This window comes from Giraffa tippelskirchi, chromosome 1 (genome assembly GCF_054371585.1).
Source record: "Giraffa tippelskirchi isolate mGirTip1 chromosome 1, T2T-mGirTip1v1.2.pri, whole genome shotgun sequence".
Taxonomy (NCBI): domain Eukaryota; kingdom Metazoa; phylum Chordata; class Mammalia; order Artiodactyla; family Giraffidae; genus Giraffa; species Giraffa tippelskirchi.
Window position 1 is genome coordinate 156,109,385 of NC_137275.1, and position 26,149 is coordinate 156,135,533.

The 26,149-nt window shown below is 37.1% G+C and overlaps 2 long non-coding RNA genes across 2 annotated transcripts in view; one reads left to right on the forward strand and one right to left on the reverse strand.

The window, feature by feature from the left end:
* Window positions 1-26,149, reverse strand: part of LOC145510166 (uncharacterized) — a 46,959-nt gene that overhangs the window by 13,527 nt on the left and 7,283 nt on the right. The window contains exon 2 of the long non-coding RNA XR_014056845.1: window positions 15,274-15,384. This is a non-coding gene — a long non-coding RNA (uncharacterized LOC145510166). The remainder of the gene's footprint in view (window positions 1-15,273; window positions 15,385-26,149) is intronic.
* Window positions 943-14,298, forward strand: LOC145510175 (uncharacterized). Its single transcript, XR_014056855.1, has 3 exons — window positions 943-1,107; window positions 2,578-2,663; window positions 13,736-14,298. It is a non-coding gene; the product is annotated as an uncharacterized LOC145510175 (long non-coding RNA).

A 26,149-nucleotide genomic window follows, 5' to 3' on the forward strand; every position in this document is an offset into this window, starting at 1 on the left:
CTCACAGACAGAAGAGCCTGGCGGGCTACTAATGTGACTGAGCATGCATGCACATGCACACAAGAAATGAAAAGTGAAAGTGTTAGTCACTCAGTCATGTCCAACTCTTTGCAACCCCACGGACTGTAGCCCACCATGTTCGCTATCCATGGGATTTCCCAGGCGAGAATACTGGGGAGAGTTGCTATTTTCTCCTCCAGGGGATCTTTCCAACCTAGGGATCAAACTTGGGTCTCCCAATTCACAAGAAAATTCTTCAAGAATCTTTACAAAATGGTCAGCCTCAAATTTTTCCTGGAGGAAAAATAAGAGAACTACAGTGGAAGGAATCTATTCATGAGCAAATGTAGGAAGCTGGGCTCCAGGGAACAACTGGAATTGGGCCTAGGAACCTCCTTCCTCTTTTCTTCCTGCACCCATGTAACCTAATAACCACACCATTCTCCACGTCCCGTAATGTTCCATCATCCCCACCACATAACCCTCATTCTAAGAGGACATGAATTAACTGTACCCATTTTTATTGCTGTAAAATTACCACAAACTTAGTGATTTAAAACAATACTCATTTATTACCTCATAACTCTTTAGGTTAGAGATCTAGGCAGAGCATAGCTGGGCCTGGGCTCCTTGCTCACTGTCTCACAAGGCTGAAATCAAGGTGTAGTTCATTCACACTGTTGGAAGGATTCACTTCCTTGTTTTTGTAGGACATAGACCACAATTTTCTTGCTAGCTGTTGACTCTTAGCTCCCAGAGGCTGCCCTTGGGTTATAGTAACATATGGTAATACCTCATATGGCCATATCACAGTATGGCAGCTCATTTCAAAGCCAACAGAAGCATCTCCCTCCTGTCTGCTGTGACAGTAATATATGTGACATAAGGTAATCATGTGAGTGACCATCACCTTTGTTGTGTCATTTAACTTAATGAAGGGAGCTACTGCTTCATCATAGTCACAATTTCCACCCACACTCAAGGGGAGTGGATTATTCAAGGCATGAACTCTAGGAATCTTAGGAACAATCTCGGAATTCTGCCTGCCACATAAATAAAGCAGAGAGAAGCCCAAAGTGACTGTGATGAAATATTCATGACTAGCAGGTATGACAAAAGGTGCTAAGCCCCATTAACAGCCTAGGAAATGGGAGTAACCACCATGAAACTACAACCAGGAAATGTTTTAAACAAGGAAAGAATATATTCTGAAGAGTTTTAACAGATTTTGTTGATTTGAAAATGATCATCTATGGTATATCTTAAGACATAAGTACTTGAGATTTCTGAGTTTTCAAAACATCAATTAATGGTATTACATCAATAACAAAAGCAGTATTTTCTTACTTAAAAATAATTCAATATAATCAAAATACTAAAAGCCAATAACATAATCACAAAACATTACCTGGACTTGGAGAAATAAATCAATATCAATCTTTTAAATTATACTTCTATAAAACTGCTACCTAAACATTAGATAAGTTTATTCATTTCCTAAATACATACGCTTTTTTTACATCCATGAAAACTCTGCCTTATTTCTTAGTCAGCCTACATTCTTTTACAACTGATAATAGAGCATTTCTTCTTTTTTTTGTACTATTTCATATTCCACTAAATCTGTATTCTCATTTTCCTTTATTTGGTTTTTCATGAAGTCAGTCAGTCTTTCCCCTTTCCAGTTAATTTTTTAAATAGAATTTCACTGATGCTGAAACATCCACTGCCTGCTGTTACCTACAAGCAAAATCCTTATCACCCATGGGAAATGAATTGAATATTTCAAGCAAATAAACACAAACAGTTGTGACTCTGAATTACTAATTCATTAGTTTGGCTATATCCTTGGTTAGGCTGAGTTGAGCTTAGTGATTTAAACCTGTTGCCCAGTAGAACTGAAATATAATGATGGCTCTATCAGATAATCATAAGAGCTGCTAAAGATTGTTTCTTTATTTTCTTTTCCTCAAATTACATCTAAGCATGGGAACTAAAAACATTCATTATTTATTTTTGCAAATTTTATTTTAAATTTTTATTACTGAAGTTTCAAACGTGACTACAAGTTGTGGCAACAGTACTATAAACAAAATGTGCCCATTTCACCACCTATTATAATTTCAACAACATATTAATCCATGACAAGCTTGTTCTACTATAATTTACCCACTCCTCCCTCAATTATTTTTAAGTAAATCCCACATATCATATCACAGAGATATTTTGGCATGTATCTCTAAAACAGGAGACTCCTTCTAGAAAGAAGAAAATATAATCACATGTAATAAATTATTACTTAAGATCATCAAACATCCAGACTATGTTCACATATACTTGACTGTCTTATAAATTTTAAAAACAGATGAATCATTAAATCAAGATTCAGAAGGTCCAGACATTGAAATAACTGGTATGTCTTTTAAAACCTTCTTGCTTTTATTTCTTGCATTTGTTCTTGTTAAAGATACTTGATCCTTTATCCTGCAGAGTTTTCTAAAATATATCATGCTAACTGCATACCAGTGATGTCATTTATTGAGTTCCTTTGTCCCCTATATTTCCTATAAATTGTAGGGAAATCAAGATGCTTGATCAGATTCAGATTTTTTTTTTTTTTCTGGGAAGATATCTTGTGGATAATATTGCATACTTCGACGAAGGTAAGTTATACATGTTGTCTTTCTTTTAGATGTTATCAACTACTGATGATTATTTCTTAGACCTGTTAATCTATTGGAGGGGTGGCAAAATAGTGACATTTGTCATTTCTTTTCCATTTATTAGCTAGAATCCTTTTACAAGGGAAATGTTCCTTCACTAATTACTTGGTTACTGAAGCACAATTATATAAAAATGAGGACAAGTACTTGATTCTTTCTCTTTTGAAGATTTCAAAAAATGTCATCAATGAGTTATTTTTAATACCATTATAAACCCATGAAACTAAGCATATTTGATGTATCCACCATAGTTTTTGTCTTAATTAATGATCAAATTATTTCATCTTTGACCAGTAGAAGCTTATTCAGGTTGCCTTCTGAGGTTCTTTGATATGACCCAAAAGTTTTGTTACCTTTCTTTCCAATACTATAGAATATTTCAGGCTCACTTTGTACATTTCTTTTTGTCCCATATCTAAAATGAGCCATGTCTCCAAAACAAAACACAAGTTTGTTTTAATGTAAGTGATAAAGCCCATAATTTGGATATCAGAAAAGCAGTCCTTGTTGTTGGATGGTCATTACTTTTAGATATTCTCAGTGTACAGAGGTAGAGAAAAAAATTAAAGATAAAATATATTGCTGGTGCATATTCATAATTACAACTCAGATTAGAATTTACAGAGTTATGTGAATTCTTTTACTGTTTGCTTATTTTGGATAACAGCATTCAGTTCAGTCACTCAGTCATATCTGATTCTTTGCAACACCATGGAATGCAGCACGCCAGGCATCCCTGTCCATCACCAACTCCTGCAGCTTGCTCAAACTCATGTCCATCGAGTCGGTGATGCCATCCAACTATCTCATCCTCTGTCGTCCCCTTCTCCTCCTGCCTTCAATATTTCCCAGCATCAGGGTCTTATCCCATGAGTCAGTCAGCTCTTCACATCAGATGGCCAAAGTATTGGAGTTTCAGCTTCAGCATCAGTCTTTCCAATGAATATTGAGGGTTGATTTCCTTTAGGATTGACTGGTTTGTTCTCCTTGCAGTCCAAGGGACTCTCAAGAGTCTTTTCCAACACCACAGTTCAAAAGCATCAATTCTTTGGCAATTACTGAGATTTAATTCACATATCATAAAATCCACCCTCTTAAATTATACAGTGTTTTTGGTATATTCACAGATTTCTACAACCATCACCGCAATCAGTTTTAGAACATTTCCATCACCACCCTAATGGCAGAAAGTGAAGAAGAATTAAAGAGCCTTTGATGACGGTGAAAAAGGAGAGTGAAAACGTTGGCTTAACACTCAGTATTAAAAAAACTAAGATCATGGCATCTGTTCCCATCACTTCATGGCAAATAGAAGGGAAAACATGGAAATAGTGACAGACTTTATTTTCTTCGGCACCAAAATCACTGTGAATGGTGACTGCAGCCATGAAATTAAAAAGACATTTGCTACTTGGAAGAAAAGCTATGACAAACCTAGACAGCGTAATAAAAAGCAGAGACATCACTTTGCCAACAAAGTTTCATATAGTCAAAGCTATAGTTTTCCCAGTAGTCATGTATGGATGTGAGAGTTGGGCCATAAGATTGAATGCCAAAAAACTGATACTTTTGATTTTTGGAGAAGACTCTTGAGAGTCCCTTGGACAGAAAGGAGATCAAACCAGTCAATCATAAAGGAAATCAGTCCTAAATATTCATTGGAAGGACTGATGCTGGAAGCTGAGGCTCCAATATTTTGCCACCTGATGCAAAGAGCTGACTCATTGGAAAAGATCCTGATGCTAGAAAAGAAGGCAGGAAAAGAAAGAGATGACAGAGGATGAGATGGTTGGATGGCATCACCGACACAACTGACATGAGTTTGAGCAAACTCCAGGAGATGGTAAGGGACAAGGAATCCCACCATGCTGCACTTCATGGGGTCGCAAAGAGTCAGACATGACTTGGTGACTGAACAACACTTTAGCTATTACCCCCACAAGTCTCCACATTCTTCTTCCTCCCACTAACCCTAAACATAAGTACTAACCCTAAACACAAGCACTAACCTACTTTACATCTCTACACATTTGTCTATTCTGGACATTTAATATAAATGGAGTCATATATTAATAATATATGATCTTTTGTGAATGTGTTCCATTACTTAGTGTTAGGTTTTTAAAGTTCATCCACGTTGTAGCAAGTATCAGTACTTCATTCCTTTTTATAGCTGAATAATATTCCATTGTATGGATAGACCACATTTTATTTGTTTATTATTTCATCAGCTGATGAATATTTGGCTTATCTTGAGTATCTTGGAGCACAGAATGAAGCAGGGCAAAGGCTAATAGAGTTTTGCCAAGAGAACAAACTGGTCATAGCAAACACCCTCTTCCAACAACACAAGAGAAGACTCTACACGTGGACATCACCAGATGGTCAACACTGAAATCAGATTGATTATATTCTTTGCAGCCAAAGATGGAGAAGCTCTATACAGTCAGCAAAAACAAGACCGGGAGCAGACTGTGGCTCAGATCATGAACTGCTTATTGCCAAATTCAGACTTAAATTGAAGAAAGTAGGGAAAACCACCACCCATTCAGGTATGACCTAGATCAAATCCCTTATGAGTATACAGTGGAAGTGACAAATAGATTTAAGGGACTAGATCTGATAGACAGAGTGCCTGATGAACTATGGACAGAGGTTCGTGACACTGTACAGGAGACAGCGATCAAGACAATCCCCAAGGAAAAGAAATGAAAAAAGCAAAATGGCTGTCTGAGGAGGCCTTACAGATAGCTGGGAAGAGAAGAGAAGTGAAAAGCAAAGGAGAAAAGGAAAGATATTCCTATCTGAATGCAGAGTTCTAAAGAATAGCAAGGAGAGATAAGAAAGCCTTCCTCAGTGATCAGTGCAAAGAAATAGAGGAAAACAAAAGATTGGGAAAGACTAGAAATCTCTTCAAGAAAATTAGAGATACCAAGGGAACATTTCATGCAAAGATAGGCTCGATAAAGGACAGAAATGGACCTAACAGAAGCAGAAGATATTAAGAAGAGGTGGAAAGGATACACAGAAGAATTGTACAAAAAAGATCTTCACGACCCAGACAATCACGATGGTGTGATCACTCACCTAGAGCCAGACATCCTGGAATGTGAATTCAAGTGGGCCTTAGAAAGCATCACTTCAAACAAAGCTAGTGGAGGTGATGGAATTCCAGTGGAGCTATTTCAAATCCTCAAAGATGATGCTGTGAAAGTGCTGCCCTCGATATGCCAGCAAATTTGGAAAACTCAGCAGTGGCCACAGGACTGGAAAAGGTCAGTTTTCATTCCAGTCCCTAAGAAAGGCAATACCAAAGAATGCTCAAACTACTGCACAATTGCACTCATCTCACACGCTAGTAAAGTAATGCTCAAAATTCTCCACACCAGGCTTAAGCAATATGTGAACCATGAACTTCCAGATGTTCAAGCTGGTTTTAGAAAAGGCAGAGGAACCAGAGATCAAATTGCCAATATCTGCTGGGTCATCGAAAAAGCAAGAGAGTTCCAGAAAAACATCTATTTCTGCTTTATTGACTATGCCAAAGCCTTTGACTGTGTGGATCACAATCAACTGTGGAAAATTCTGAAACAGATAGGAATACCAGACCATCTGACCTGTCTCTTGAGAAACCTGTATGCAGGTCAAGAAGAAACAGTTAGAACTGGACATGGAACAACACACTGGTTCCCAATAGGAAAAGAAGTACGTGAAGGCTGTATATTGTCACCCTGCTTATTTAAGTTATATGCAGAGTACATCATGAGAAATGCTGGGCTGGAAGAAACACAAGCTGGAATCAAGAATGCCAGGAGAAATATCAATAACCTCAGATATGCAGATGACACCACCCTTATGGCAGAAAGTGAAGAACTAAAGAGCCTCTTGATGAAGGTGAAAGAGGAGAGTGAAAAAGTTGGCTTAAAGCTCAACGTTCAGAAAACTAAGATCATGGCATCTGGTCCCATCACTTCATGGGAGATAGATGGGGAAACAGTGGAAACAGTGTCAGACTTTATTTTTTGGGGCTCCAAAATCACTGCTTATGGTGATTGCAGCCGTGAAATTAAAAGACTCTTACTCCTTGGAAGGAAGGTTATGACAAACCTAGACAGCATATTTAAAAGCAGAGACATTACTTTGCCAACAAAGTTCTGTCTAGTCAAGGCTATGGTTTTTCTAGTGGTCATGTATGGATGTGAGAGTTGGACGGTGAAGAAAGCTGAGAGCCGCAGAATTGATGCTTTTGAACTGTGGTGTTGGAGAAGACTCTTGAGAGTCCCTTGGACTGCAAGAAGACCCAACCAGTCCATCCTAAAGGAGATCAGTCTTAGGTGTTCATTGGAAGGACTGATGTTGAAGCTGAATCTCCAATACTTTGGCCACCTCATGCGAAGAGTTGACTCATTGGAAAGGACCCTGATGCTGGGAAGGATTTGGGGCAGGAGGAGAAGGGGATGACAGAGGATGAGATGGTTGCATGGCATCACCGACTCGATGGACATGGGTTTGGGTGGACTCTAGGAGTTGGTGATGGACAGGGAGGCCTGGCATGCTCCGATTCATGGGGTCACAAAGAATCGGACACGACTGAGTGACTTAACTGAACTGAACTGATAGTCTACCATTGCTTCCTTTCTGGCCTTCTATGTAGCGTCCTGAAATTCTAATTGAAGATTCTTCTCTTCCTCATAAACTCTAACTAAACTTCCAGAAAAATGAAGCCTTTTCCAGATGACCTGAAGATGATAATCCTATTATCTTTTCATATACGCATCTCCTATAATATCTAACTTGATTGATCTAATATCTAATTTGGTTGACACAAGTAAAACTGAATTAATTATGAAATAACCTGCATGATATTGACCTACTGACTCTCAGGACTACAGAAGTTCAGAGAAAGATCAAATAAATATGGTCTATGGAAGTCAGAGAAAATATCTTCCTGAAGATGTAGAACTTGAGCTAGAGTCTTATATAAGTAAGAAGGTATCTTTTTAGAAACATATCTACATATTCCAATGGCTAGCAATATTCCTCTCCCTGCCAATTTCATTCAGAGTTTAAACCCGTTTCCTAAAGTACAGCCTGAGGGAGAATAAGTACAGCTCTTTTATAGCCTTTGTATATGAAGATGCTTATTAAATTATTCACAACCAATGTTTTTTACTCCAGGCTTCAGCTCACCTCTTTCAGTTATTGCTCATGTTCTTAAAAGAACCTACTATGATCTTCTTTAGACTGATCCTACAACACTTACTTATCCTAGGAAATTTGGATTATGGTTAGATTTATTTGAGAATTGAAACAGCCACCTAACTAAATATTGTCCATCTATAAATGGGAGATAGCATGGATAACAGAGCGGATCTGTTAGCCTTTACAGAAGCTTATTTTTTTCCAATTTCCCTTTTTAAAATAACTGTTGTTCATTAAGCCTTACCCTCAAACTATGATTCTGCATTTACATTTGCAAGATCTTTCAGGATCTTAATGTATAACTTCATGACTTAAAAAATATACTAGTTTATAGCAAGCTAAGTTCTCTCCCACATTTGATCTTGCTCAAATTTCAAATATTCCTTAACCATGCTTGTTCTGCTATGTCCAGTTTGAAGTTCATTTCTTCAGAGTCAAAAAGGGGGAAAAAAAAAAACCCTGCATTTGGTAAGTTAGTTCAAAAAGTATACAACTGAGAACTGAAAAACTGAGTTTTTTTTTCCCCCTTTAGTTCAATTACGTTGTGTTTGTGACTTCAGGTAAAATTCACAATCAATACTGACTCCACTTGTTTATCTGTATAAAGAAGCAAGACTAAGCAATTATTGAAACTTTCCTCCATGTATGTCTTCAGTCATTAGTTTGCTGACAAAGATCCATATATTCAAAGCTATGGTTTTTCCAGTAGTCATGTATGGACGTGAGAATTGGATCATAAAGAAAGCTGAGCATCGAAGAATTGATGCTTTTGAACTGTGGTACTGGAGCAAGCTCTTGAGAATCCCTTGGACTGCAAGGAAATCAAACCAGTCAATCATAAAGGAACTCAATCCTGAATATTCATTCATTGGAAGGATTGACGGTGAAGCTCCAAAACTTTGGCCACCTGATACAAAGAACTGAGTTATTGGCAAAGACGTTGATGCTGGGAAAGACTGAAGGCAGGAGAAGGAGACAACAGAGGATGAGATGGTTGGATGGCATCACTGACTCAATGGACATGAGTTTGAGCAAGCCCTGGGAATTGGTGATGGACAGGGAAGACTGGAGTGCTGCAGTCCATGGGGTAGCAAAGAGTCAGACATGACTGAGTGACTGAACTGATGTCTTCAGTAAGTGTACTTTCCACTGTCCAGTTGAGTTACAAATCTTTTAATATTCAAGTGGCTCCATGCCAGCATCTTTCTTGGTAAGGTCAATTTTCTCCTACCCTGAGATTTTTTAGCCCATGTAATTGCTAGCCAATCTACAGAATTTTTATAAATCCTAAGAATCAGCCATTTTCCTCACTCATATATGGTCACCTGCTTAGAAATCTCACAATAGAAGTCCTGTAAGATTGCTGACTTTGATCCCCACCATTATTGCATACCTTTGTCATTAAAATCCAAACAACTTGGGCAGTGTGAAAGAGGCTATAACTTCTATGTGACGACAGTCACCAGAGAGGCCTAGAAGTCAAAGACAAGACTCTATAGTTCTCATAACTGCAGTACAGTGGCAGTGCTTAGTTGCTCAGTCATGTCTGACTCTTTGTGGCCCCATGGGCTGAAGTCCACTACACTCCTCTGTCCATGCAATTCTCCAGGAAAGGATACAGGAGCAGGTTGCTGTTTCCTACTCCAGGGCATCTTGTCAACCCAGAGATCAAACCCACATCTCTGTGTCTTCTGCATCAGCAGGCAGATTCTTTACAACTAGCACCACTTGTGAAGCCCCAGATTCACAATATAACTAACATGCAACTACTGTATAACTAACATATGCTAAACAGTACCTAATTAAAATGTACAATTTGATGTTTTGACTTATATACACACCTGAAAGCCATCACCACAATTACAATAAGGGCCATAGCCATCATTATTAACAGGTTTTTCCATCTCTTTTAATCTATCTTACACTTTCCTCATGTACCCCTCTGCTGTTTTAGATATTTAAAAGATGCGGCCTCTTTTGGGAATGGGGCCCAGAAATTCTGCTTTTAACTGGCTCCCAAAGAGATCCCCTAAATACCAAGGTCTAAAAACCTTTGCCTTGTGGAAGGAACTTCACATTTTTTGAAATATATTCAATTTGGGGCTTCCATCCATGAATGAATATCTTTCTTTCCTCTAGATTATGTTTTGATGTTTTTTAAAGTCTTTTTTTTTCCTATTGCTTATGATATATGTTTAATTTCAACTATTCCAACATTCTCTTTTACTTTTTAAAATTTCAAACCAAAGTACTTATACAGTCATAATTACTATAAATATACAGAACTGTGACATAGAGTTCTAAGAGAAGATGGGTGACAATTCAAATCTCTGAACTTTACAAAGTTCTGAGTAAAATATAAAAGGCTTATACTCCATCACATAGAAATTTTCAAACACTACCATATATACAAAGTTTCCAAAAATGTATAATATACATTTTCAAGAGACATGATTCACCTCACAGTCCTAGATAATTAATTTAGAAAGCTATTTTTTGAAAAGTGTTCATCATGATTTCGTAAGTCAAAATTTCAAATTATTTGGACTTTACTAAACATATGTAGTCATCCAGTTCAGTATGTGAACCAAGAACTTCCAGATGTACAACCTAGATTTAGAAAAGGCAGAGGGACCAGAGATCAAATTGCCAACATCTGCTGGATCACATAAAAAAACAAGAGAATTCCAGAAAAATATCTACTTCTGCTTCATTGACTATGTTAAAGCCTTTGACTGTGTAGATCACAACAAACTGTAGAAAATTCTTAAAGAGATGGCAATTCCAGGCCACCTTACTTTCCCCCTGAGAAACCTGTATGCAGGTCAAGAAGCAACAGTTAGAACCAGACATGGAACGGACTGGTTCCAAATTGGGAAAGGAGTACGCCAAGGCTGTATATTGTCACTCTGCTTATTTAACATACATTCAGAGAACATCATGTGAAATGCCAGGCTGAATGAGGCACAACCTGGAATCAAGACTGCAGGGAGAAATATCAGTAAACTCAGATAATTCAGATGATACCACCCTAATGGCAGAAAGTGAAGAAGAACTAAAGAGCCTCTTGATGAAAGTGAAATAGGAGAGAGAAAAAGCTGGCTTAAAACTCAACATTCAAAAAATGAAGATCTGGCATCCAGTCCCATCACATCATGGCAAATAGATGGAGAAACAATGGAAACAGTGAGAGACTTTATTTTCCTAGGCTCTAAAATCACTGCGGATGGTGACTGCAGCCATGAAATTTAAAAGACACTTGCTCCTTGGAAGAAAAGCAAAGACAAACCCAGCCAGCATATTAAAAAACAGAGACATTACTTTACCAACCAAGGTCCATCTAGTCAAAGCTATGGTTTTTCCAATAGTCATGTACGGATGTGAGACCTAGACAATAAAAACGGCTGAACATTGCGGAAATGATGCCTTCTAACTGTGGTGCTGGAGAAGACTCTCGAGAGTTCCTTGGACTGCAAGGAGAACAAACCAGTCAATCCTAAAGGAAATCAAACCTGAATATTCATTGGAAGGACTGATGTTGAAGCTGAAGCTCCAATACTTTGGCCACCTGATACAAAGAGCTGACTCACTGGAAAAGATCCTGATGTTGGGAAAGATTGATGGCAGGAGGAGAAGGGGATAACAGAGGATGAGATGGTTGGGTAGCATCACCGACTCAATGGACATGAGTTTAGGCAAACTCCAGGAGATGATGAAGGACAGGGAAGCTGGCATGCTGCAGTCCATGGGGTTGCAAAGAGTTGGACATGAGTGAGCGACAGAACAACAAAAGTTCAAATGGGGCTTCTCCTCATGGGAATTTATATAGGGCATGAAATGCGATTACCAAAAACATTAAATAATTTATACTAGCAATATTAACATTGTTGACATTTTTCTTTACACTGTTCTTCAAAATGTTTTAAAAGGATTCAGATAAAAGCACAGTATTTGGAAGGTCAACTAAATGTGTTTATTACTGTTGTAATAAAAACGAACTGAAATCCCATCTCCATAATTAATGCTTTAAGGTCTTATTTATTCTTTTGATCATTACAACTCCAGGCAAAATTTAGAAAACATAAAAAAATCCTTACATTTCAAATAGAAGCATTATTATTTTACTTCTGAGTAAAAGAAAGCACCATGAGTCATTGCCATCAAATGGAAAAAATGCCTTATGGTAAATGATGCTTCTTTTTATTGCTGGTGTAAAAGTCCTAGCTCTGAGAGTAACCTAGGAGGCGCTGCAAGTGATTTTCTGTGAAATGAAATAAAACCAAATGATAAATGTGGAGACTAGAGTGTAACCTAGACTCAGAATTAAGCAGGAATTTTCATATCCTAGTTTTTATTACCAGGCTGCCAAAAGATGTTAAAATTATATGGAGTAAGTAGGAATGAGGATGTAACTAAAGAGTTTTGGCTTGGCATTCTCCTTCTCAAGGAAATGAGACAACCTCTCAAAGATATCTGTTTCATTCTTTGATTATACATCTAAAATATTTTTCTGAATTGTATAGGTTTATTAAATCTCTGTAAGAGTAAAGCACTCTGTAAGGTATTTCCGTGATTTCTAGAAGGGCTAAACTGAAGATGACAAGATCCTTGATCACAGTGTTTTGACATTTTTTTTTACCTAACTGACTTCAAGTAACACCAAGACATCTCAACAGCATTTCATTTTTAAAAGTTAATACATTAAAATTTTTGTTGGAAAGATTTAATCATCATTCATTCAACAAAAATGTTTTATAGGTCCACTCTGCCTATCTATAGGGTGCTGCTGCTAAGTCACTTCAGTTGTGTCCGACTCTGTGCGACCCCATAGATGGAAGCCCACCAGGCTCCCCCATCCCTGGGATTCTCCAGGCAAGAACACTGGAGTGGGTTGCCATTTCCTTCTCCAATGCATGAAAGTGAAAAGTGAAAGTGAAGTCATTCAGTTGTGTCTGACTCTTCGCGACCCCATGGACTGCAGCCTACCAAGCTCCTCCACCCATGCGATTTTCCAGGCAAGAGTACTGGAGTAGGGTGCCATTGCCTTCTCCCTATAGGGTGCTAGAAGATTTAAATCTCCCACTTATTGTTTTCACTAAGCTAGTCTATCCAATATTGCTCTAAAAAAGGATAGCACAAGTCCTTATTATTTACCTCTTATTCAACAAGTGCCTCTTCCGTGAAGCTTTCCCTGATCATCTCAATGAGAAATCATGCTTCTCATCTCTCTACCCTTTGGTCATATATCAGTCTTGTCCTGTACTTAATTTAGTTTCATTTCTTTCCATGTAGGTCACAAGCGCCTAGACAGGAGGGGTCCTGACTCTACACTGTTATTCATTCATTCATTTATTCAGCAGGAATGATACTGAGCCAGGCATTATGTGAAATTTAAAGATAAATAAGACCCAGGTACCATCATCAATTTGATTTTAGTTCTACTGGTGAAATAAGACATGTATACAATTACCATGACATGATTCCTATAAACTGTTGTACATCTAAAAATGTGTTGAGTTGAAGGCTTTTTGAGGAGCCTGGAGGTCTACAGTCCAAAGGGTCACAAAGAGTAGGACACAACTGAACAACTAAACACAACACATATACACCTAGCCCCTGCTTCTTTATATAGCTCACATAATTTAACATGATGTCATGGACAAAGTAGGGACTAAATAAATTGGTGTTGGATGAATGTTTGCTGAGAGCACTTTTTAAGATCTCACTGTTAGGCCCATCAAATTTCCTTTTTGGTTCATGCATTTTATAAAGCTACCCACTGTGACAGTTTATTACATTTGTATTTTCAGATTCTGGTGGCTCATAACGAATATAAGGAGACAGAAATCTAAACAAAAATGTGAGGTGGCAGTGACTAGTGAGACAAGCATTGACCTTTGAGTCAGGAAAGCTGCTCTGGACTTTGGTTCCTCCATTTCCTCATTGTGTGAATTGAATCTTAACCTCTGACTCTAGCTCTCAGTTTCTTTATTTGTAAAACAAGAATAACGATTGTCACCCAGGGATGTTGTTGTGAGGCACAAACAGAAGAATGCACTGAAAAAACTTGGAAAACTTCAAGACATTTTTTAAATGACATTGTGAGCTCAAAGGACTTATGGCCAGTAAAGAGTAGCATCTAATCAAGCCAATGAGAACTTTCCTTGCTGCTGTGGATTGTCAGGCCGACTTGCCAGTGACACCTTATCAATCTAGAAAAGTCACATTTGTCATGGAATTTCAGTCTTTCCAGCCACAACCTGAAAATACGCCTTATGTAGATAAAAGCTTAGTGGGATGCAGCATTTGATGATTCTGATGACAGTTGTAAAATCTTCAGAAATCTTTATAATAAAAGTAATAGGCAAATATAGACTTGCTAGTCACACATTTATAGTAGCTTTCAATTACAATTTTTTTTTTTTTTAATGTGTGAGGCAGTGTGCAAAATGCTCTAAAGATGGATGCATTCTCAGCATGGTATGTGGAGAGAAATATCAACTTCCAGTCAGAAGATACCACATGACTGCACCACAGTACAGACTGGGTTCTGGAGTCTGAAAACCTAGATTCAAGTCTAGTCACTTATACTAAATGAATCTAGTATCTGGATTCTTATTCTTGTTTAAAAAAAAGGGACCAGTGTTGGTCTCTGCCAGACAGGTTGTTATGAGGATTGAATCCACTAATTCAGTAGAGCATATCCAGACTGTCTGGCCAATTAGTACTTTTTTCATCTTTATCACCTAATAGCAACTTACCTTGAGCCAAACTATTTAGGGGCTTCCCTGGTGGTTCAGCGGTAAAGAATTCACCTGCCATTGCAAGAGATGTGGGTCCGATCCCTAGGTCATGACTAGAGAAGGAAATGGCAACCCACTCCAGTATTCTTGCCTGGGAAATACCATGGACAGAGGAGCCTGGGAGGCTATAGTCCATGGGATGCAAAGAATTGGGCACAACTTAGCAACTAAACAACAATGACAAACTACTTAACCCTACCAGACCTCAATTTCCTTATCTATAAAATGGGGATAATAGTAGTTTTGTCACTGTAGTGTTATATTAAATTAGATGGTGTACAATCTGGAAAATAGCACAGATGTTTTCATTTCTATTATCACCTCATCCTCTTTCTCTTCTGCCACTTCACTCTTCATACTAACCACAGTAAACTACCAGGATATGCTCTCTGGAAGGAAATTCTGGAATAAATTAAAATTCCAAGAAAACTTCATTGTTATCACAAGAAGTTATCTCCCTTGGGCTATGTGTGTTTCACATCAACAGCAAACCCAGAGCCATCTAACTTGACAGTACAATGCCGTGTGGATTAGTGTCAGCAAACCTTGAGATGCAGTTGCTGCAGGACACCTGGGACCCATCTCCTCTTCTGCTGATTCACTGGACAGCAAAGAACAGCATTCCCAGATGTTCAACCATGCAACACCCACCAGGCCTAAAAAAGATTACAAGGGGGATCAATATGAGTTCCTTTCTCATGACAGTAATAAGGAGCAAGGGAGTAGACTGGCATCCTGTTGAAGTGAATAAGTGTTATGGGAAGAACTGAAATAATTAAATCATTTTTTGCTCACAGCTCTCAAGGTCTGGGCTCACTGACATGTACTTTAACAGTGTTTCCTCCTCAGCTGTGTATATACATCAGACACTTCTAAGTTAAAAAGATTTAAGACATTATGAAGTGTTACTTCCTGAAGAAAGGCCACACTATTTATTCCTCATCTAATCAATACCAGTATCCAGACCAAAGGAAACACAGACACATACAACCCAAGTTGTCTGTGCTTAATAGTTCACATACAACTCCTTGAATTCGATGAATGCAAGCATTAGTACCAAGCTATAAGAGGGGATGCACTTATAAGAATAGAATTTACTCAAACATCAGTTTGAATGATGTTTTCATTTTTTATTCTGGTTGAATGAGGTACTGCAAAGAGTCAGTATTGGTAGATTGAAGTAATGTGGGCATCTACAGTGCATACTAGCTGCCTTTTTCTAAGACATGAACATATTTTACACACACACACACACAGAATCATAAGCTGTGGACTCAGTGGTAAATTATTGTAATCATTTTTAGAATACTCTAGGTTAAATCATTTAAAAGCCTATATTTCAGGTTCTAATTGTATAAATCATCTTTTAATATTAATATACCCATAAGAATAATATCTGTAATAGCACTACTTAACTGTAAAACATTTTACTGATGTTAGTTATTACATCTCTTAACCAAACCCTAAGACAATGAGGTCAGTGATATTTACATATTATTCAGCAGTACACACAGTAGGCTTCTTTTAAGGTTCAGCTTCAAACATTTTTCCTCCTAGATTTAACTCATATGCCTCCTTTCAATTAAAATCTTTCTTCCTAACTTCTCACTAAATTTTCTTACTACCTCTGTTATAACATTTATCACAGCTTATTGATATTACATTTGTTTATACATATATAGAGATCTCTTCAAGAAAATTGGAGATACCAAGGGAACATTTCATGCAAGAATGGACATGACAAAGGACAGAAACAGTAAGGAACTAACAGAAGCAGAATAAATTAAGAAGAGGTGGAAAGAATACACAGAAGAACTGTACAAAAAAGATCTTAATGATAAACACTATTAAAGCTAGACATTCTGGAGTGTGAAGTCATGGGCCTTAGGAAGCATTACTACCAACAAAGCTAGTGGAGATGATAGAATTTCAGCTGAGCTATTTCAAATCCTAAAAGATGATGCTGTCAAAGTGCTACACTCAATATATCAGCAAATTTGGAAAACTCTGCAGTGGCCACAGGACTGGAAAAGGTCAGTTTTCATTTCAATTTCAAAGAAGGGCAATGCCAAAGAATGTTCAAACTACCATATAATTGCATTAATTTCACATACTAGCAAGGTAATGCTCAAAAAAACATTCAAGCTAGGCTTCAACAGTACGTGAACCTCAAGAACTTTCAGATGTACAAGCTGGATTTAGAAAAGACAGAGGAACCAGAGATCACATTGCCAACATTCACTGGATTACAGAGAAAGCAAAGGAATTCCAGAAAAACACCTATTTCTGCTTCATTGACTACGCTAAAATGTTGGACTGTGTGTATCACAAGAAACTGTGGAAAATTCTTAAAGAGATGGGAATAGCCAGACCACCTCACCTGCTTCCTGATAAATCTGTATGCAGGTCAAGAAGCAACAGCTGGAACCAGACATGGAACAATGGACTGGTTCCAAATTGGGAAAGGAGTATGTCAAGGATGTATATTGTCACCTTGCTTATTTAACTTATATGCAGAATACATCAGGTGAAATGCAGGGCTGGATGAAGCTCAAGTGACAATCAAGATTGCTGGGAGAAATATCAATAAACTCAGATATGCAGATGATACCACCCTAATGGCAGAAACAAAGAGAAACTAAAGAGCCTCTTGATGAAAGTGAAAGAGAAGAGTGAAAAAGCTGGCTTAAAACTCAACATTCAAAAGGCTAAGATCAGAGCATCTGGTCCTATCACTTCAGAGAAAATAGATGGGGGAAAAAATGGAAACAGTGATAGGCTTTATTTTCTTGAGCTCCAAAAATCACTGCAGATGGTGACTGCAGCCATGAAATTGAAAGACACTTGCTTCTTAGAAGAAAAGCTATTACAAACCTAGACAACATATTAAAAAGCAGAGACATTACTTTACCAACAAAGGTCCGTCTAGTCAAAGCTATGGTTTTTCCAGTAGTCATGTATGGATGTGAGAGTTGGACCATAAAGAAGGCTGAGCACCAAAGAACTGTAGTTTTCCAACTGTGGTGCTGGAGAAGATTCTTGAGAGTCCCTTGGACTGCAAAGAAATCAAACCATTCAATCCTAAAGGAACTCAATGCTGAATATTCTTTGGAAGGACTGATGCTGAAGCTCTAATACTTTGACCACCTGATGCAAAGATCTGACTCACTGGAAAAGACCCTGATGCTGAGAAAGATTGAAGGCAGGAGGAGAAGAGGGCAACAGAGTTGAGATGGTTGGATTGCATCACTATTCAATGGACATGAGATTGAGCAAACTTTGGGAAATAGTGAAGGACAGGGAAGCCTGGCATGCTGCAGTCCATTGGGTTGCAAAGAGTCGGACACAAATGAGCACTGAATAACAAAAATGCTTAGCTTCCAGATAAGACTCCAGATGCCAAGAAGGCAGGCTCTATTCTGCTCATCTTTGTGTAAGCTGCCCCCTTTACTTCTCACCACTAGGAGTTTGCACCTAGCTGATCTTTAATGATCTTTTTTACTTTTTAATATATATTTATTTTAAAAAATGTTGCTGGTAATCCAGTTATATTTTAACTGTGGAGCTGTTAATTCTGACAGTAAAATACAACAATTATGCAACCCACCCTCACCCCTTATAAAAATGTGTGGTTACCTACTAGGGACGTATGTAACCAGATTTGTTTTGTGCCTTTCTCTCAGCTACATAAGGGACATGCCCTCCTGCCATTCGTAGGGTGATACTTTCTCTCCATGCTGTCTGTGGTAAGTAGCAAGCAGTGCTTTTCCCTAGTGAGAAGGAAGTCAATAGGCTGTATTTTACAGTGACAGCTGGGCCATTTGACTTGAGTCTTATTACACTTGATGGCTACCTTTAGGGAATGTCTTTTTCAATTGTTTATTTTCCAAGTCTCTTGTCAGTTCAAACTACAGAAAACAAAAGGGGAACCCACATTTTACTAATGTGCACTCATAACATGAAAAGCACTTTGTCAAACATGGACTCATGGACTCATGAAGATATTTCACTCTAATGAAATCCACAGATATTTACCAGATATTAATAACAATATGGGAATGATACAAATTTAATAAATTCTAACAATCCACTCCTGGGTATTATATTTAGGAAATAATAAGTATATAGATAAATAAATTTGAAATTATCTGAATTACTTAAAATAAAAGACCTCCCTAAATGCCAAATTTAGACAGGTTTTAATAATAGGCACGCATTTTAGAAAGGCACTTTATCCATACTTCGCAAGCCATTTACTGCATTTTTTCACTGGGGAAACCGCTGACATTTCAGCAAAGCAATCATTATTGCATAATGCTGTTGTAAGCAATACTAGAGATTAAGTATCCCTGGCCCCTGGATACTGCCATTATGACAACCAAAAGTGCCTCTTATTATTTCCAATTGCCCTCTAGGGTAACAGTTGTGAACTGAGTATATTAGTCAAAATAGGCCAAGTGATGCTGCAGTAACAAACAACCTCAAACCTCAGAGATATAATATATATATATATTTTTTAATTTCTCTCTTAATCTACATATACAAAACAAATCAAGAGGTACATTCTGCTCATTATAATGACCAAGGACCAAGGCTGATGAGGCTCCACTGCAATAAGCACACACACAGTCACTAAAGCAGTGGTGATCATACAGGGTGTATTGGAAAGAAGAGACATCACAGTGAGGGAATTATAGCTTCAGGTACCAGAATGAGTCAGAAAAGCATAATTTTGAATGATAAGGGCACACCTTGAGATGCAAAACCTAACCCCTAGCTCCCTAGAACTAGTTTGTCCCTTGAAGTAAAGAAGGTAGCGTTGAACAGGGAATTCCACCAAAGGCACTGTCTCTAGGCAGTAGAGAAGAATAAAAGCTTGATTAAAAATAAAACAAAGCAAAACAAGCAAATAAACAAACAAAAAATCATAGCTGCCTATTCCATTCATTGAGGAGAAAAGCAGACTAAAATTACATAAAACTCCCTAATAATTCCAACTGGCCTAGAATTAATTCTGGCTCTGTGCTAATGTAAACTTGCTCCTAATGGCTGATAAAACTCACTTTTTCAGAGATACTTAATAAACAAGGGAACAAAATCAAGATATTCAAATATATGGTAAGGAAAACGGAAAGGATTGTAAGATATGAGAAAAAAATAAATGTTAGATTCATAATAACATCCAAAGAATTCTGTCATGGAGCATGTAAAAATTATGACCAAATCTCTCTCCTTAAATTTTAAAAACTTAAGAACCAAGCGATTCAATGAAGGAAGAGCTCAAAACACAAATATAAGAACTTACAAGATAACTAAACAGAAGGAGAAGATAAAATTTAAGTTGTCAGAGCTCAAGAAAACCAGTGGGAAAAAAAATAAACCATCAAATTTTGAAGGATAAAGTAGAGGAATATAGGGAGAACAGACACTGTTACAAACATATTAAGGAGAAAACCTAAAATAACTAAGAAAGTGAATGAAAAAGATTTGTAAGAAAATAAAAAGAGATACAACAGGGTATATAACTGGGATTTTTAAATAAAAAAAGAAAAAATAGAACAAATATTTAAAAGGCAGATCCATTTTGACAACAGTATAGCATGAGGAAGGTGTCTTCCTAGGTGGCACAAGAGTAAAGAATCCACCTGCCAGTGCACGAGATGCAAAAGGCTTGGGTTCAATCCCTGGGTCTGGAAGAGTCGCTTACAACTGAGCATGCAGCATGCACAGCAAGAAGGCCTGCTGAGCCCACTCCAGGCCCCCAGAGCACAGGTGAGGGATTACAGCAGCTCACAGCTATTCTCCTCCATGTGCTAATGCTGCAGCCATAGCTCTCTGTCACTGCCCATCCCAAGGTCTGTAGAAGTAATGCAGAGTACCTCAAATATACTCATCAACAAAGTAAAAGAACAGACTGTTAGCTGCAAGGAAATAGGGAGAGGCTATTTCTTGTCACAAAAAGGCAGACATATATCTTTCTGAATCTATGGGCTGACATGGTCACTGACCATGTCCATTCATCACTGGAACTGCAAATGGATTGTTGCACAAAGCAGTTATTGCTCATTCTGGAGAGGTGGAAAAAGAAAAGTATTTGAAGGTATGAAGTCCAGCAGAATATGGACAAGAATGTTGCTCCTCATCTTTGGGTATCTCCAACCCTCTGCTATAGAAGTTAAAAGTGCAGGTCCTTTTCTTTTCTAGAAATGGAGGCCCACCACAGAGACATACCTGCAGAAATTTAGGGGAGCTCTATTTCTGCGGGATCTATTTTTTTAAAATCAGCAACAGAACAAGGTAACAGAGCTATGTATAAGGAGCAAAGTTCAAAAAGATTATTAAAAACTTATAAATGATTATATAACCAAAACTGTATTTCTAAAAAGGGATGTGGAAAAAATAAAAACCAAGGAGGCATGTGGAGTTCCTTGAGGCTAATAATGAAAAAAATGAAAGAAAATAAACAATGAAAAGCTGAAAAGGAGAGTCTTCAAAAAGTTCTAATAAAAAAGGAGTCATAGGTAGATGTTGACTTTCTTTTAAAAACAAATCAGAGTTATGGAGCTTGTCATCACATTTAAAACTTCAACATCACCAATCTGGCAGAAGTTGGTGGCAAACATAGGGAAAGCCAAGGACATACCAATACTCAGTCTTACTCTAATTTTCCACCTCTAAAATTTCTTCTCTTAGAGGAATATTCTTCAGAATGTTCTGAGTGAACTTCAATGAAGTAAAGTAGAAGAGTATGATAGAGGAGGAAAAGAGGAGAAATCATATAGCTCACAGACATTAATAACAACAAGAACAACAACACACAGAAAGCCACTGTGCCAAGGATATTCCCTATAAGTGCATAAACTGTCAGGACTTCAGGAGAAAAGGCAGACCCAAGACTTAGGAAACTGAAATATGTAGCAAATTTGACTTTTTGACACAAGCTAAAGATTTTAAGATTTGGTAGACAATAAATGGAGAGGTTCGATTTTTCTTATTATAATCCAAATGGCTACTGAGAGTTCTAGTCCAAGAAACACTTACATGTCTGTTTTCAAGGTTACAGATGTATAAAAATGTTTTATGTAATAATCTATGCTATAAAAACTAGTTCAACAGCAAATTTTAATATGAAAGCATAGGGCTCTTTGTATTCATTTTTTAAAATGAATTTTATTAATTCATATGAGGTGTATAAATTGTATACCCTTCTAGATGAAACTATATGTACCACACCCTATGCAACTTCAACATAAAGAAAACATTACGACAAAAAGAATCCTCTAGATTTCTATTTATGAGGAAAGACGTAAATGATTAGTTTTGCTCTTTTCTTAATTATCAGTTTACATAATTAATCAAGTTATTTTGTAAGTTTAACTTCTTTGTTGTATAGTGCATTATTTAAAAATATCCAATGACTTATCCTTTTGTCTTTAATAATGTATAGTGGAAGTAATGCCCATTGGCAATGTTTGATTATAAGAAAACAATAAAATAATTGTGCTTTAAAAGTGATGTAATTCAGATAAATATTCTTGGAATAAAGATAAGAATATGTATATATATATGGTTAACACCTGGAAAACTAAGCTAGAATAGTCCACAAAGATATATATGTTATTTATGTTATAAATATGTTATTTATAAGATGTTATTGGACTTCAACAACTTTAAGAAGGAAAGGAAGAAAGGAAGGTGAAAAAGGAAAAGAAAAATGAAAACCATTTGGGCATCTAGACAAAAACATTTAGTTACTTACAACAGAGAATAAATTGCCCTGGTCTCAGAATTCTCTGATATTCAATATCAGAAAATAGTAGCGTAATAGAAGAACCTTAAGAAAAGAAAGTACTATCCCAAGTGGTTATACTTTGCTGCCTTAACCTAGGTTCTTCAGAGTGCAGACTTTGGAACAAAGGTTTTATCGAATGCATTCATTAGTTTCCTGTGGCTGCTATACTGAACTTAGTGGCTTAGGACAACAGAAAGTTATTCTCTTACAGTGTCAAGATCAGAGCCTGAAATCAGTTATCAATGGACTGTAATCAAGGTATTGGTAGGGTTTGCTTCTTTAAGAGCTCTCTAAGGGAAACTTGTCTCTTGCTTCTTACAGCTAATTTCTGGGGGATGCCAGCATTCCTTGACTTGTGGTTTTATCACTCCAGTCTCTGCTTCTGTGGTCATACTTCCTTCTCTTCCATTGTGTAATCTCCCTCTTCATATTACTTATAAGGACACGTGTGATTGCATTTAGGACCTACCCAGATAACCCAAGCATAATCACTCCATTTCAAGAACCTTAATTAACCACATCTGCAAAGATCTTTTTTTGCTTTTATATAAAATATAGTATTTACAGGCTACAAAAAACTTATTAAAAAAATTAAAGGAATTGTAAGGGACTACTCTTCTCAATGCAAATAAACTTCAAAATTGGGATGAAGTAGATAATAATGCCAGAATCAAGTTTATTTATCAAAACTATTAACAGGAGAAATTTTAACGATTTTCAAAATACAAAAAAGAAAACAAAATCAAAGAATCTCCCCCTCCACTCCCCACCCCCCAAAATAATAAGGTGCCTGGATTAGACAATTCACAGGAAAATGCTAACAAAACTTTTAGACAGCAGATAATTCCAATGGCATTTTATGTCTTTTAGAGTACATAAAAAGAAAGTTTCTGAATTATTTTTATGAAGTGGGTATAAAAGTGATCTCTAAAATCAACAAGGATTACACACACACACACACACACACACACACACACACAACTAGCAACCACATTTCAAAGGTTCAACAGAAGTCACTGTTATTTCAATATTAGGATGCATGGAAATTAATAGCCTTCTTACAGTCAAACAACAGCCAGTTAGAAGACACAACAAAAGGAAAAATCCTTTATTTTCAAAAACACCACAAAACATTAAATATTTCAGAATATGTGTGTGATCATTATGAAAAAGACTTTAAAATGATACAGAGGAACACAAAATAAGATATGGACAAAAGAAAAATCATTCCTTGTCCTTAGACAGGGTGACTCAACATCATATAAATATCATTTCTCTCTAAAGTAAGCTACAATTTTCACACTAGTCTAATAAAGATGTCAGCATCACTTTGTCAGAATAATCAAGCTGAGTCAAAAGTTCATGTGAGAAAATAAACAAGTAAAACTAGCCAAGAGTAGTCTGCAATAGAAGAGTAATAGAGAGGGACCAGTCTCCAAGCATTAATCCATTACAGAGCTTCAGTAATTACAACAGTGTGACACTAGCACATGGATAAACAGAGAAATCATAGAATGGATTATGAAGTTCACATATGGCATTTTACAAAAGGCGGCATTTCAAATAGGTGGGGGAAAGGTAGATTATTAATGAACAGTGTTGAGAAAAATGGGTCTGAAAAAAGAAAAGGAAAACAAAAAAGAAAATCTGGTTTCATTCCTGACAACTAGTAAATAGGATAAATTCCAAATGTCTTAAATTTTTAATTACTTTTTTAAAAAAGAACAAAATACCAGGGGAAACCATAGAAAATGGAAGGCCTTTCTATTTGACAGGAATTCAGAAGCTATAAAAGTAAAAATGATAAACTCAATTACAGGTTTAAAAAATGTACATGGTAAAAAGTAAACAAGCAAATTGAAAAGGCAAATATCAAACTGGGAGAAAAAATATGTGAATTTAAATCACAGACAAAAGGTTAACGTCATTAATTAAAAGAGTTTCTAGAAATCAATGAGAAAAATACAATCCAATGAGAAAAATGGACAAAAACTATTGACAGTTCACAAAAAAGGATATATGCATGGTCCTTCAATATACATAAAGAGGTTCACTCATAAAAAGAAAATTAAACAATTTTAACCTATCAGATTGATGGAGATTGAAGTTCAATAATTCAATACTTTGGGGAAACTGGGTAGGGAAACAGGTTTTCTCTTACTTGTTGGTGAGAGTGTAAACTAGTATAACTTCTTAATGTTCATCAAGCATATAAATACTGTACCCTTTTAAAGTATATTCTAAGATGTATATATTTGTGATATGATGTATGCACGAGGCTATTTATCGTTATGTCTAATGTGAGATGTCTGTAATGAAACTCCATTGGCGATGGCCAGCAAGGAGAGATAAGAAAGCCTTCCTCAGCGATCAATGCAAAGAAATAGAGGAAAACAATAGAATGGGAAAGACTAGAGATACTTTCAAGAAAATTAGAGATACCAAGGGAATATTTCATGCAAAGATGGGCTCAATAAAGGACAGAAATTGTATGGACCTAACAGAAGCAGAAGATATTAAGAAGAGGAGGCAAGAATACACAGAAGAACTGCACAAAAAAGATCTTCACAACCCAGATAATCATGATGGTGTGATCACTCACCTAGAGCCAGACATCCTGGAATGTGAAGTCAAGTGGGTCTTAGGAAGCATCATTACGAACAAAGCTAATGGAGGTGATGGAATTTCAGTTGAGCTATTTCAAATCCTGAAAGATGATGCTTTTAAAGTGCTGCACTCAATATGCCAGCAAATTTGGAAAACTCAGCAGTGGCCACAGGAATGGAAAAGGTCAGTTTTCATTCCAAAACCAAAGAAAGGCAATGCCAAAGAATGCTCAAACTACCGCACAATTGCACTAAACTCACACGCTAGTAGAGTAATGCTCAAAATTCTCCAAGCCAGGCTTCAGAAATACATGAACCATGAACTTCCAGATGTTTAAACTGGTTTTAGAAAAGGCAGAGGAACCAGAGATCAAATTGCCAAAATCCGATGGATTATCGAAAAAGCAAGAGAGTTCGAGAAAAACATCTATCTCTGCTTTATTGACTATGCCAAAGCCTTTGACTGTGTGCATCACAATAAACTGTGGAAAATTCTGAAAGAGATGGGAATACCAGACCACCTGACCTGCCTCTTGAGAAACCTGTATGCAGGTCAGGAAGCAACAGTTAGAACTGGACATGGAACAACAGACTGGTTCCAAATAGGAAAAGGAGTACGTCAAGGCTGTATATTGTCACCCTGCTTATTTAACTTCTATGCAGAGTACAACATGAGAAACCCTGGGCTGGAGGAAGCACGAGCTGGAATCAAGATTGCTGGGAGAAATATCAATAAACTCAGATATGCAGATGACACCACCCTTATGGCAGAAAGTGAAGAAGAACTAAAGAGCCTCTTGATGAAAGTGAAAGAGGAGAGTGAAAAAGATGGCTTAAAACTCAACATTTAGAAAACTAAGATCATGGCATCCAGTCCCATCACTTCATGGGAAATAGATGGGGAAACAGTGGAAACAGTGGCTGACTTTATTTTCTGGGCTCCAAAATCACTGCAGATGGTGATTGCAGCCATGAAATTAAAAGACACTTGCTCCTTGGAAGGAAAGCTATGACCAACCTAGA